The sequence below is a fragment of the Tursiops truncatus genome, chromosome 5 (genome assembly GCF_011762595.2).
Source record: "Tursiops truncatus isolate mTurTru1 chromosome 5, mTurTru1.mat.Y, whole genome shotgun sequence".
Lineage (NCBI taxonomy): Eukaryota > Metazoa > Chordata > Mammalia > Artiodactyla > Delphinidae > Tursiops > Tursiops truncatus.
This window is the reverse complement of record NC_047038.1, coordinates 100,003,634-100,017,736: the sequence shown is the minus strand read 5'-3', so window position 1 is coordinate 100,017,736 and position 14,103 is coordinate 100,003,634. Positions and strand designations below refer to the sequence as shown.

General features: G+C 38.8%; 1 pseudogene; it reads left to right on the top strand.

Annotated features, from left to right (window-relative positions):
- Positions 1–657: 657 nt before the first annotated feature.
- On the top strand, positions 658–1,008 carry LOC101329311 (tumor suppressor candidate 2 pseudogene; annotated as a pseudogene).
- The last annotated feature ends 13,095 nt before the right edge of the window (positions 1,009–14,103 follow it).

The window sequence follows — 14,103 nt, the reverse complement described above, 5'->3', positions numbered from 1 at the left end:
TAAAGTTACCTGGTGGCTTACACAAAAAGTAGAACTTTTTGGTAGATTTAATTATTGAAATAGAACCTAGCAAATGCCACAAGCTTAAACTTTGGAGAAATATTGGTATTTTACTATATATCATGTCCTCCTTTACTGTGTAATTTGTTGTAACTTTTTTCATATCTTCAGCAATGTTCACTCTGCATCTCCTGACAATTCTTTATGTAAAAGGAGTGCCTGTTGGTTTGGTGGATTCTTTCAGGCATTTTACTGTAACAGCGTGAACAACTGCTTGTTGCCTTTGCAATTAAATAAGAAATGTTAAAGGAGGCTCTCAATGTTTTTATTAATTTTTAGCAAAGTTTTATAAAGTTCTGGATTGAGTATAACTTCAAACATTGATGAAGAGTTATAGAATTTGTCTTCATGTTCTAGATACTTAGTGTTAAAATGGCTTGCTGATCATTAACCAGTGTATCAAGGGAAAATATACACTTCATGTGATATTCATGAATAATGACAGTGGATGTAAATCTCTATTTTAAATATTATTCTCGATTGTTAAAAAAACTTTTTGGGAGCCTGTGGAAGGTGGCGGAGGCGGCGGCACCTACGAGCATAGGCCCTGTGAGAGCGAAGCTGCCGCGGGGCCCGCCGTGCGCCGGCGGCCCTGACATGGGCACCCACGGCTCCAAAGCTCGGGGCCTGCGGCCCTTCGCCTTGGCGGCGGAGGGCAGTGGCCTGGAGGCTCTGTTGCTGAGCAAGCTTTGGTGTGACCGCAAGGCTGAGTCTTGCCCCCCTTCGTATTCTATCATGGAGTGCTGTGGCTCCATGTTCTAGGAGGAGGATGGGGATCTGGCTCACGAGCTCTATGAGGAGACAGTCATCACCAAGAACGGGCAGAAGCAGGCCAAGCAGAGGCAAGTGCATGAGAACCTGATTCCTCAGGGCATCGTGAAGCTGGATCCACCCCCCACCCCACCCCGCATCCACGTGGATTTCCCTGTGATCCTCTTTGAGGTGTGAGCCTGGGGGGTGGCAGGCATAAACACCCCCTGCCCCAGCAAGAAACCCCCAGGCTCCAGGTGTGGCTTCCATTGAGGAACCTAGGCTGAGGCCATAACATCAATAAACTCCCGTGGCCCGGAACCTTCAGCTGTGAGCAGGGCCGTCCCGCAGTGCTGGTTGGGTGTTGCTTTGTATGTGGACAAGAGGTGACCGGTGGCTGATGGCGGAGTTACCAGTCCCCCTTTCCCAGCTATCCCTCCGAGGAGCATGGCAGGGCATGTGCTGGTCAGGAATGCCTAGCTCCTGTGCCCTTGCCTGGCCTGCATTCTTGCAAGCTTGCCCAGTGCCCAGCCCTGCTGGCGGCTACAGCACTTTACAACCAAGGTCTGCCTTCTTCCAGCCCCAGGGTGTAGGAGCTGTGCACAGGTGGGAACTTCCTTTCCCTCACTTCCTTTACCCTCTCGTTGGAGCATTTCAGCCGTTTGCCACCTTGATTCCCCCTGTGTTGGACAGAAGCTGGGAGCAGACTCGCCAACCTGGGACACAGCAAAAAAAAAAACAAAAAAACCGAGCAGTTAAAAGGGCACCTAGAAATGCAGGAAGGAAATGCATTTACTAACCCTAAGTTTTCTGCCAAATGGGCAGGGAACTGCTGGAGCTCTCTCCAGGGTAAAAGGTGCCAGTGAGCACCATTGTTTGACTTCCCACCAGGACTGTTCCAGGCCCATGCCAGCACCAGCCATCCTGCCAATGTTGCCTCAGTGTGGCACTCCCCAGGGACTGCCCCAAAACCACACTTCTAGCTCCAATCAATCTGCCAAAGCAGTCTACATAGTCTCTACAAAGCAGTCTCCCACGCAAGGCCACTTTTTCAAGACCAGTAGAAGTAATTTTTTCACCTAATTCATGGAAACTAAATCCAAAGAAAGGGTCATAAGGATGTTTAACAAACTCAGGAGAAGAATGGAGGAACTCAGTGAGAATGTCAACAAAGACTTAGAAAATGTAAGAGAGAACCAACCAGCGTTGAAAAATACTGTGACTTAATTAAAAAATACACTACAGAGAATCAACAGCATTTTAGATCATACAGAAGAATGGACAAGCAATCTGGAAGATAGAATAGTGGAAATCACCCAATCAGAATAGCAAAAAGAAAGAATTTTTGTAAGTGAGGAGAGCTTAAGGGACCTCTGAGATGACATCAAGTATACTAACATTCATATTGTAAGGGTTCCAGTAGGAGAAGAGGAAGAGAAAAAGTCACAGAACTTATATGAAGAAATAATACCTTCCCTCATTTGGAGGAAAAAATAACCAGACATCCAGGTCTAGGAAGTGCAGAGAGTACCAAACAAGATGGACCCAAAGATATCCACACCAAGACATATTATAATTACAATGACAAAAGTTAAAGATAAAGAGAGACTCTTAGAGGCAGCAAGACAAAAACAACTAATCGTATACAAGGGAAACCCCATAAGACTATCAGCTGATATCTCAGCAGAAACTTTACAGGCCAGAATGGAGTGGCATGATATATTTAATGTGCTGAAAGGAAAAAACTTACAACCTGTAATACTCCATCTAGCAAGGTTACCATTCAGAATTGAAGGAGAGATAAAGAGTTTCCCAGATAAGCAAAGACTAAAGGAGTTAATCACCACTAAACGAGCCTTACAAGAAATGTTAGAGTATTTTTTTTTTTTTGGCTGCCTTGGGTCTTCATTGCTGCATGCGGGCTTTCTCTAGTTGCAGTGATCAGGGGCTACTCTTTGTGGCAGTGTGCAGGCTTCTCATTGCAGTGGCTTCTCTTGTTGCAGAGCACGGGCTCTAGGTGTGCGGGCTTCAGTAGCTGTGGCACGTGGGCTCAGTAGTTGCGGCTCGTGGGCTCTAGAACGCAGGCTCAGTAGTTGTGGCACACAGGCTTAGTTGCTCTGCGGCATGTGGGATATTCCAAGACCAGGGCTCAAACCCATGTCCCCTGCATTGGCAGGCGGCTTCTTAGAGAGTCTTCTTTAAGCAGAAAAGGAAAGGCCACAACTAGGAATAAAAAAAACATATGAAACAAAAGAATCTCACTGGCAAAGACAAATATAAGGGCAGGCAGTGAATCAATCACTTAGAAAGCTAGTATGAAAGTTAAAAGACGAAAGCAGTACAACAATCAATTATAACTACAATAAGTATTTAAGGTATACACAAAATGAAAATATGTAAAATATGACCACAAAAACATAAAATTGGGTAGAAGGACTGAAAATGTAGTGCTTTTAGAATGTATTTGAAATTACATGACTATCAGCTTAAAATAGATGGCTATATTTGCAGGTTGGTATATATGAACCTCATGATAACCAAAAAACTCCAATGGACACACAAAAAATAAAAAGAATCTAAACAAAACACTAAAGGAACACATCAGAACACAAGAGAAAAAAACAAGAGAAGAAGACAGAAACAGAGAAGTACAAAAAGAATCAGAAAACAATTAACAAAATCAACTATATGCCAATAAAAATTTTAATAAATAAAATTTAAAAAAAAACAAAATGGCAATAGTACATACCTATCAATAATTACTTTAAATGTATCAATAAATGGACTGAATGCTTCAATCAAAAGACATAGGATAGGGCTTTCCTGGTGGCGTAGTGGTTGAGAGTCCGCCTGCCGATGCAGGGGATGCGGTTCGTGCCCCGGTCCGGGAGGATCCTATGTGCGGTGGAGCAGCTGGGCCCATGGGCCATGGCCGCTGGGCCTGCGCGTCCGGAGCCTGTACTCCGCAACGGGAGAGGCCACAGCAGTGAGAGGCCCGTGTACCACACACACAAAAAAAAGACATAAGATAATTGAATGGATTAAAAAAAAAATAAGACCCATCTATACGTCGCATACAAGAGACTCACCTCAGATCTAAAGACACACATAGACTGAAAGTGAAAGGATGGAAAAATATATTCCATGCACATGGAAAAGAAAAGAAAGCTGAGTAGCAACATGCAAATCACACAAAATAGACCTTAAAACAAGGACTGTAACAAAAGACAAAGAAGGACATTACATAATGATAAAGGGGTCAATCCAACAAAAGGATATAACAATTGTAAACATTTATGCACCCAACATAGGAGCACCCAACTGTGCAAAGCAAATAGTAACAGAAATAGGGGACTGCAACACAATAATGGTAGGGGATTTTTTTTCAATATTTAAAACTTCGTATATATTGGTTCCTTTTTTAAAATATTTATTTTGGTTGCGCTGGCTCTTAGTTGCAACATGTGAGCTCTTTGGTTGCAGGAGACAGTCTCCTTAGTTATGGCATCTGAACTCAGTTGCGGCATGCATGTGGAATCTAGTTCCCTGACCAGGGATCAAACCCAGGCCCCCTGCATTGGGAGGCAGAGTCCTATCCACTGCACCACCAGGTAAGTCCCAATAGTAGGGGATTTTAATACCCCATTTACATCAATGGATAGATTACCCAGACAGAAAATCAATATGGAAACACTGGCTTTAAACAACACATTAGAGTTGGATAGATTTAATAGATATATACAGAACTCTCCACCTAAAAACAGCAGAATACACATTCTTCTCAAGTGCACATGGAACATTCTCTAGGACAGATTACATGTTAGACTACAAAACTAGTCTCAATAAATTTAAAAAGACTGAAATCATATCAAGCATCTTTTCCAACCACAATGGTATTAACCAGAAATCAACTACAAGAAGAAAACTGGAAAAAACACAGACACGTGGAGACTAAGCAACATGCTACTAATCAATCAATGTATTGTTATTGGGTTGATGAAGATATCAAAGAGTAAATTTTAAAATACCTTGAGACTAATGAAAATGGAAACACAACTGTCCAAAATCTGTGGGAGGCAGCAAAAGTAGCTCTAAGAAGGAAATTCATAACAATAGAGGCCTACCTCAAGAAATAAGAAAATTCTAAAATAAACAATTACATATGCATTTAAAGGAATATGAAAAAGAACAAACAAAGCTTCAGGTCTGGTTGCACCTGAAAGACACTAAGCACAAAAGAGTTCTTCAGCCCTACATAGTATGAGATAGCTAGGTAAGACCTCTCCCCAATGTCTAGGAGGCCCGAAGTGAGACAGACTCACTTAACATCCTAAGAAGATGCCCTTTACATCCTAAGAGAGCCCTTTACATCCTAAGAAGGAATGAGAGAGCAGCCAAATGTTTTTCTTCCTTGGTAGTTTGAATGCTGTGAAGACTGGAGAGGTCTCACGGATGAGAGAGGGAATTAAGCCGAAGACAGTACTAGAATTACGTGACAGGAAACCAGATAAGGCCAACCAGGACCCAGCAGATGACAATGAGAGACTGCTATAACTGGGAATTGAACCACCCGGCAGAGGCCAAGCCAAGAGCTGGAGGCCGCTCACACCACCGTATTATGACTATGCTTAAGCCCTTTGAAGGTAAATGCTGTGCCAAGGAGGGGAGGGGAAGGGGGAAAAGAACGAAGGGAATTATGTTTACCTGACAATGGTGATTTTTCCTCTGTAATAGCGGCCCTGAAATAATGTGCTTATTTTCATTGTGGTTAAGTTAAACTACAGGTAAACAATGTGACATTTTCATTATACCTGATAATGTAGCTCAGAAATTTTATAAAAGGCATGATATAGAATTCTCTGTTCCTTGAGGATTTTACAGTAGTGGTTTATTAAACTCAGTCTTATACTTTTTTGGGGAGTGGCTGCTTTTCACCATGGCTATTGATACAATCAGGTTTCCAAATTCATTTTTGCATCCGTTTTGGACTATTATAGTTTCTCAGAAATATCTATTTCATTAAGATTGACAAATTTAATACCATCAAGGTACGTACCATTGGTACCATGATGGAGCATTTGTCATCTCCTTTGCTCAGTGGTAGAATCACTAATTGCTAATGGTATGCATTCAGTTTCCTAGTTTTTTTTCTCTATTAACTTTGATGAAAGTTCTAAATTTTTATTCATCTTTATAAAAGAAAGAACAGAAAACAAGTGTTGTATGTCACAGTTCAGAGTACAACTTCTAGAGTCAGAGATTAACTGTATTTGTATCCTGACTCAGCCCTTTACCATAAGACTTGGAGTAAGTTACTTGATCTCTATATGCATTGTTCTTGCCTGTAAACTAGAGGTTAATAGTTGTACCAAACTTATAGGGATATTGTGTAGATCATATCAATTAAGACATGTACAATGCCTAAAACAGTGCCTGATGTTGCTGCTCAGGAAATATTAGCTACTGTGGTAGTTATATGTAACTGGTATGCAGCATCCACTCCAGCCTGTTCCAAACGTTGCATTCTACACTGTAGCATCTGAAAACCACATTTTCTAGATCTATTTGAGTCAGGGTTCTGGGTAAAAATTAGGTCCCATCTAATCTAGCTGCAGCTGCAGCCTGTCCCAATCATAGAGACATTGAGTTTTTCTTCAAGAACAAAGCCCAGTGGTGAAGAGCAAAGAAGAAACAGCAATGGTAGCAGGGGTAGCTTATGAACCGAGATTCCTGATTCCTGTATAAAGTCTGCTATTGTCTTCTTGAATTCAATCACTGCAGTTGGCTACTGCAGTAGCCTCCTAAACCTCCATCTTCTTGAGATGCAAAGTTGACACTGGCAGTGCAGTTCAGCAATCTTTTTTCATTAATCCCTGAATACCCAGACAAAAGACTGATTCTCCTGACGTACCAATTATGTTGTAAGTACCAAATTTACTGTATTAAATTTCTATTGAAAGTAGAATGGTTTCTGTTTCCTAAACCTAATTATTTCTAATAGTCTTACTATTTTCTAACTTACTAATTTCTGATTATCTTTATTCATTCCATTTCCCTATATAGTTGTCTATTGTTACTTTTATTTGTTCTTAGATATATTTCATTTTCTTCCTTCTTTCCTTTTTTTCTTTCTTTCCTTTCTTCCTTTCTTCACTCCTTCCCTCTTTCCTTATTATCTTTCTTCCTTCCTTTATTTCTTTTCTTGTTTAAGAGTAAATACATCAAACACTATGCATTTTTCTCTGAGAACAGCTTTGGGTTCAACCCATATTTTGATATGGGTAGTGTTGTTGTTACTATCTAACTAGTATATAATTGCAAGTTTCATTTCCTCTTTTAACCCATGATTCTTTACAAAATATTATTTACATGTGTATTATAGTATTTTAGGTAAAAGCTATTTGAATAAAAGAAGAAATTGGCAGAAATATAAATGAGAAGATTTAATTTAGAGTAGACAAAAAAAGAATTTAAAATATACAAAATATTAGAAGATTGATTTGTACCCTACAAACATATATTGTCATTTTTCAGTGCTGAAGAACATCTATAAAATTGGACTGTACATTAAGTGAAAAAAAATTTATAAAAATTTCTGAAAGACAGAGGACCGTATTCTCTGATCATAGTGCAATAAATCTAGACAAATAAAAAGTAACAAAAAAAGAAAGAAAGAGGAACTATTAAATCCTTGTAAATATCATCTAATTCTTTTTTTCTTATTTATTTAACTTCATTTGTTCTATTTTCTTTCTCAATTTCTATTTCTTCCTCAAATTTCTTCCTCAAATCTATTTTCTTCTTTATGCCTATATGGTATTTTCTTTTCTTCATACCAAATCTAATTGTTATTATATTGCTATACTTTTTCATTTTGCATTATGTGATTTCTTGAGATTGTATATTCAGTCAAGTTTTATTCTTTTCTTTACTGTATTTTTCTTTTCTTTTCTTTTTTTTACCTCCTTAAGTAGCTTTATTATTAGGTATGTTCTTCTTTTTGTTGCAATGGTGAATGAGATTTCTTCCTTAATTTCTCTTTCTGATCTTTCATTGTTAGTGTATAGGAATGCAAGAGATTTCTGTACATTAATTTTGTAGCCTGCAACTTTACCAGATTCATTGATTAGCTCTAGTAGTTTTCTGGTGGCATCTTTAGGAGCCTCTATGTATAGGATCATGTCATCTGCAAACAGTGACAGTTTTACTTCTTTTCCAATTTGTATTCTTTTTATTTCTTTTTCTTCTCTGATTGCCATGGCTAGGACTTCCAAAACTATGTTGAATAAGAGTGGTGAGAATGGACATCCTTGTCTTGTTCCTGATCTTAGAGGAAATGCTTTCAGTTTTTCGCCATTGAGAATGATGTTTGCTATGGGTTTGTCATATATGGCCTTTGTTATGTTGAGGTAGGTTCCCTCTATGCCCACTTTCTGGAGAGTTTTTTGTTTGCTTCTCACTGTTGTGGCCTCTCCCATTGTGGAGCACGGACTCTGGACGCGCAGGCTCAGTGGTCATGGCTCACGGGCCCAGCTGCTCCGCAGCATGTGGGATCTTCCCAGACCGGGGCACGAACCCGTGTCCCCTGCATCAGCAGGCAGACTCTCAACCACTGCGCCACCAGGGAAGACTTTCTGTAGAGTTTTTATCATAAATGGGTGTTGAATTTTGTCAAAAGCTTTTTCTGCCTCTATTGAGATGATCATATGGTTTTTATTCTTCAATTTGTTAATATGGTATATCACATTGATTTATTTGCATATATTGAAGAATCCTTGCATCCCTGGGATAAATCCCACTTGATCATGGTGTATGATCCTTTTAATGTGTTGTCGGATTCTGTTTGCTAGTATTTTGTTGAGGATTTTTGCATCTATATTCATCAGGGATATTGGTCTGTAATTTTCTTTTTTTGTAGTATCTTTGTCTGGTTTTGGTATCAGGGTGATGGTGGCCTCGTAGAATGAGTTTGGGAGTGTTCCTTCCTCTGCAATTTTTTGGAAGAGTTTGAGAAGGATGGGTGTTAGCTCTGCTCTAAATGTTTGATAGAATTCGTCTGTGAAGCCATCTGGTCCTGGGCTTTTGTTTGTTGGAAGATGTTTAATCACAGTTTCAATTTCATTACTTGTGACTGGTCTGTTCATATATTCTATTTCTTCCTGGTTCAGTCTTGGAAGGTTATACCTTTCTGAGAATTTGCCAGTTTCTTCCAGGTTGTCCATTTTATTGGCATAGTGTCACTTTTTAGTAGTCTCTTATGATGCTTTGTATTTCTGCAGTGTCCATTGTAATGTCTCCTTTTTCATTTCTAATTTTACTGATTTGTGTTCTCTCCGTCTTTTTCTTGATGAGTCTGGCTAAAGGTTTATCAATTTTGTTTATCTTCTCAAAGAACCAGCTTTTAGTTTTATTGATCTTTGCTATTGTTTTCTTTGCTTCTATTTCATTCATTTCTGCTCTGAACTTTATGATTTCTTTCCTTCTACTAACTTTGGGTTTTGTTTGTTCATCTTTCTCTAGTTCTTTTAGGTGTAAGGTTAGATTGTTTATTTGAGATTTTTCTTGTTTCTTGAGGTAGGATTGTATTGCTATAAACTTCCCTCTTAGAACTGCTTTTGCTGCATCCCATAGGTTTCAGAGATTTTTTGGTATTTTTTTAAAAAAAAATTTGCTTATTTATTTATTCTTTTCTTTTGACTGTGTTGGGTCTTCATTGCTGCGTGGTCCTTCTCTAGTTGCAGCAAGCAGGGGCTACTCTTTGCTGTGGTACACAGGCTTCTCATTACGGTGGCTTCTCTTGTTTCGAGCACAGGCTCTAGGCGTGCAGGCTTCAGTAGTTGTGGCACATGGGCTCAGTAGTTGTGGCACATGGGCTTAGCTGCTCCGCAGCATGTGGAATCTTCCCAGACCAGGGCTCGAACCCGTGTCCCCTGCATTGGCAGGCAGATTCTTAACCACTGCACCACCAGGGAAGTCCCTCCCATAGGTTTTGGATCATCATGTTTTTGTCGTCATTTGTCTCTAGGTATTTTTTGATGTCTTCTTTGATTTCTTCAGTGATCTTTTGGTTGTTTAGTAATGTATTGTTTAGCCTCCATGTGTTTGTGTTTTTTATGGGTTTTTTTCCCCGTAATTTATTTGTAATCTCATAGCATTGTGGTCAGAAAAGATGCTTGATATGATTTCAAATTTCTTAAATTTACTGATGCTTGATTTGTGACCCAAGATGTGATCTATCCTGGAGAATGTGCTGTGTGCACTTGAGAAGAAAGTGTAATCTGCGGTTTTTGGATGGAATGTCCTATAAATATCAATTAAATCTATCTGGTCTATTTTGTCATTTAAAGCTTGTGTTTCCTTATTAATTTTCTGTCTGGATGATCTGTCCATTGGTGTAAGTGAGGTGTTAAAGTCCCCCACTATTAGTGTGTTACTGTCGATTTCCTCTTTTATAAGCTGTTAGCAGTTGTCTTATGTATTGAGGTGCTCCTATGTTGGGTGCATATATATTTATAGTTGTTATATCTCCTTCTTGGATTGATCCCTTGATCATTATGTAGTGTCCTTCCTTGTCTCTTGTAACATTCTTTATTTTAAAGTCTATTTTATCTGATATGAGTATTGCTACTCCAGCTTTCTTTTGATTTCCATTTGCATGGAATATCTTTTTCCATCCCCTCATTTTCAGTCTGTATGTGTCCCTAGGTCTGAAGTGGGTATCTTGTAGACAGCATATATAGGTCTTGTTTTTGTATCTATTCAGCAAGACTGTGTCTTTTGGTTGAAGCATTTAATCCATTCACATTTAAGGTAATTATCGATATGTATGTTCCTATGACCATTTTCTTAATTTTTTGGGGTTTGTTTTTGTAGGTCCTTTTCTTCTCTTGTTTTTCCCACTTAGAGAAGTTCCATTAGCATTTGTTGTAAAACTGGTTTGGTGGTGCTGAATTCTCTTAGCTTTTGCTTGTCTGTTAAGCTTTTTATTTCTCTGTCATATCTGAATGAGATCCTTGCCAGGTAGAGTAATCTTGGTTGTAGTTTCTTCCCTTTTATCACTTTAAATATATCGTGTCACTCCCTTCTGGCTTGTAGAGCTTCTGCTGAGAAATCAGCTGTTAACCTTATGGGAGTTCCCTTGTTTGTTATTTGTCATTTTTCCCTTGTTGCTTTTAATAATTTTTCTTTGTCTTTAGTTTTTGTCAATTTGATTACTATGTGTCTTGGTGTGTTTCTCCTTGGGTTTATCCTGCCTGGGACTCTGTGCTTCCTAGACTTGCGTGGCTATTTCTTTTCCCATGTTAGGGAAGTTTTCAACTATATTCTCTTCAAATATTTTCTTGGGTCCTTTGTCTCTTTGCCTTCTGGGACCCTGATAATGCAAATGTTGGTGTGTTTAGTGTTGTCCCAGAGGTCTCTTAGGCTGTCTTCATTTCTTTTCGTTCTTTTCTCTTTATTCTGTTCCCCGGCAGTGAATTCCACCATTCTGTCTTCCAGGTCACTTATCCGTTCTTCTGCCTCGGTTATTCTGCTATTGATTCCTTCTAGTGTAGTTTTCATTTCAGTTATTGTATTGTTTTCATCTATGTTTGTTTGTTCTTTAATTCTTCTAAGTCTTTGTTAACCATTTCTTGCATCTTCTTGATCTTTGCCTCCATCTTTTTTCCAAGGTCTTGGATCATCTTCACTATCATTATTCTGAATTCTTTTTCTGGAAGGTTGCCTATCTCCATTTCATTGTTTTTCTGGGGTTTTATCTTGTTCCTTCATCTGGTACATAGCCCTCTGCCTTTTCATTTTTTCTATCTTTCTGTGAATGTGGTTTTCATTCCACAGGCTGCAGGATTATAGTTCTTCTTGCTTCTGCTGTCTGCCCTCTGGTCTGTATTTGTCTAATGTAGTTTTTACCTATTTAGTTTATTTTCTGAGATATTCCATCTCAATATTTCCTCCTCTCATGCGTTAAATTATTATTTTGAACTATTGATTCTCCAAGTTCTACAGAGTGTTGTACTAGTTATCTATTGCTGCATAACAATATTACCAAAAACTTAGTGGCTTAAAGCATCACATACTTGTTATCTCACAGTTTCTGTGCATCAGGTGTCTGAGCACAGCTTAGTTGGGTCCTGTGCTTGAAAGTCTCACAAGGCTGCAATCATTTTGTCAGTTGGGGCTGCTGTCTCATCTGAGGCTTGACTGGAGATGGATCTGCTTTCCAACTCAATTTGGTTGTTTACAGAATTTAGTTCCTTGCAGGCTGCCAGACTGAGAGTCCCATTTTCTTGCTGTTGTAACCTTACCTCCTTGCTTTGTGGCTCTCTCCATATGGCATGGAGCTCACAGCATGGTAGCTTACTTCTTCAAAGCCAGCAAGACAGAGTCTCCTAACAGGTTGGATTACAATGTGATGTAATGTAATCACATATAATAATCCTATCCATTTACTGAATTCAATTGGTTAGAAGCATCATAGGTCCTACCTTCACTCAGTGAGAGGAACTAACACAAGGGTATAAACACCAAGAGGCAGAAATCATGAAGGCCACCCTAGAGTCTGTCTACCACACTCATGCTGTATGTAATTTCTTGGAGACTGTATTAGTTTCCTGGGGCTTCCATAACAAAGTCACAAACTGGATGGCTTGAAAAAACAGGAATTTATTGATTCATAGTTCAGAGGCTAAAAAGCTGAAAACAAGGTGGCAGCAGGGCTATGCTCTTTCTGAAGGATCTAGAAAAGGATCCTTCCTAGCCTCCTCCTACCTTCTGGTGGCTCCCTGAAATTCTTGGTATTCTTTGGCTTGTAGATAATCACTCCAGTCTCTGCCTCCACTAATACATGACCTTCTTTCCTATGTGTGTCTCTGCTTGTCCTCTTCCCTTATTATAAGGATATCAGCCATTTGATTTAGGGCCCACTCTAATCCAGCATGACCTTGTCTTAACTAATTACATCTGCAGAGACTTATTCCCTAATAAGATCACATTCTGAAGTTCTGTGTAGACATGAATTTGGGGGTGACAATCTTCAGCCCACTACAGAGACTATGAGGAAATGCATATTTTAACTTTCAGTCTATTTATTAGGTAATTTATCTTGCACTGTATTCTCTCTCTCTCATAGTTCATTTATCTTCTCTTTCTCTTTTTGTTTCTTTTTTTTTTCTAGTTGCCATCCTGATTTTTTTTTTTTTTTGTAGTGGCAAAAATTGCAGACTCACTTACCTTCTCCATTGCCTGTCTGTACCACAGAAACTGTAATAGTTGTGTGTTTTCCCTGCCTTCCTTAGAGCTAGTGGCTGCCATGACACAGAGTACTCATCAATGAGTTATTGGCAAAAATCTGTTTAGGGGTGGGGAGTGATATGAAATTTCTGGCTCCTTTCTTCCTTTCCTCATTCTGCTTTAGCTCTAGCAATCGCCAACAGGCTGGAGGCTGTAAAGATGGCATGCCAGCCTGGTGTCTTCTCTAGTTCCATTTCCCCATCAAACTAGACATTCCACTTTTCCCGAGGCTCCTCCAGGCCCAGATCTTGCTATTCAGGTCACAGTTTTTCAGGATTGTTCCTCTTTCTTGGTGAGAAATCTGTGTCCTGCTCAAGGCTAGAGAAGGCATGCTTTGATTCTCAGCACTCAGCCTCTTCCCGCATTTCACTTCATTGCTTGGTAAACCTGCTTCCTGTTTTGTAATTTAGGGTTGTATCATTTCCTTATTTCATTGAAAATGAGAGATTTTTTTTTCCCCTTCTGCATTTTTTTTTAATTTATTTTTTAACAATTAGTAGGTATCAAGGAGGGGTATGAAATAAAAATATCTTTATTTTTCCATCTTAACTACAAGTTTCTACTAAACTATCTTTAAGAATTTTAACATAATTATTTAACTTTACTTAATATTCAAAGTTCAGAGTAAAATGATATATTTCTAATTCTATTTGATACAGTGAATTTTGTAAATTTTTCTCTTTTCCTTATCAGTTTTGCTAATACAATATAGAATTTAGATCCAAAGTGTTACTATATGAATATTTTATATCTCCTTTTTAAGAATTATTTATGATATTTGCATTCAGTTTGTAAGCAGATTTGCAACCCTTTTTTTCAGATATCACTCTTTTACCTAGTTTCATTGGTTTCAGACAGTCATTTCAAACCCTCATTCTCATTGGCTCTCATATTTCAGTTGTTGGAGAAATATTTAAGGTATTCATTCTTAAAAATCATATAAAGATGTCTGATAGGACTTGCATATCTGAGAACATCTTTCTGTTGCCTTTGTACATTATTAAT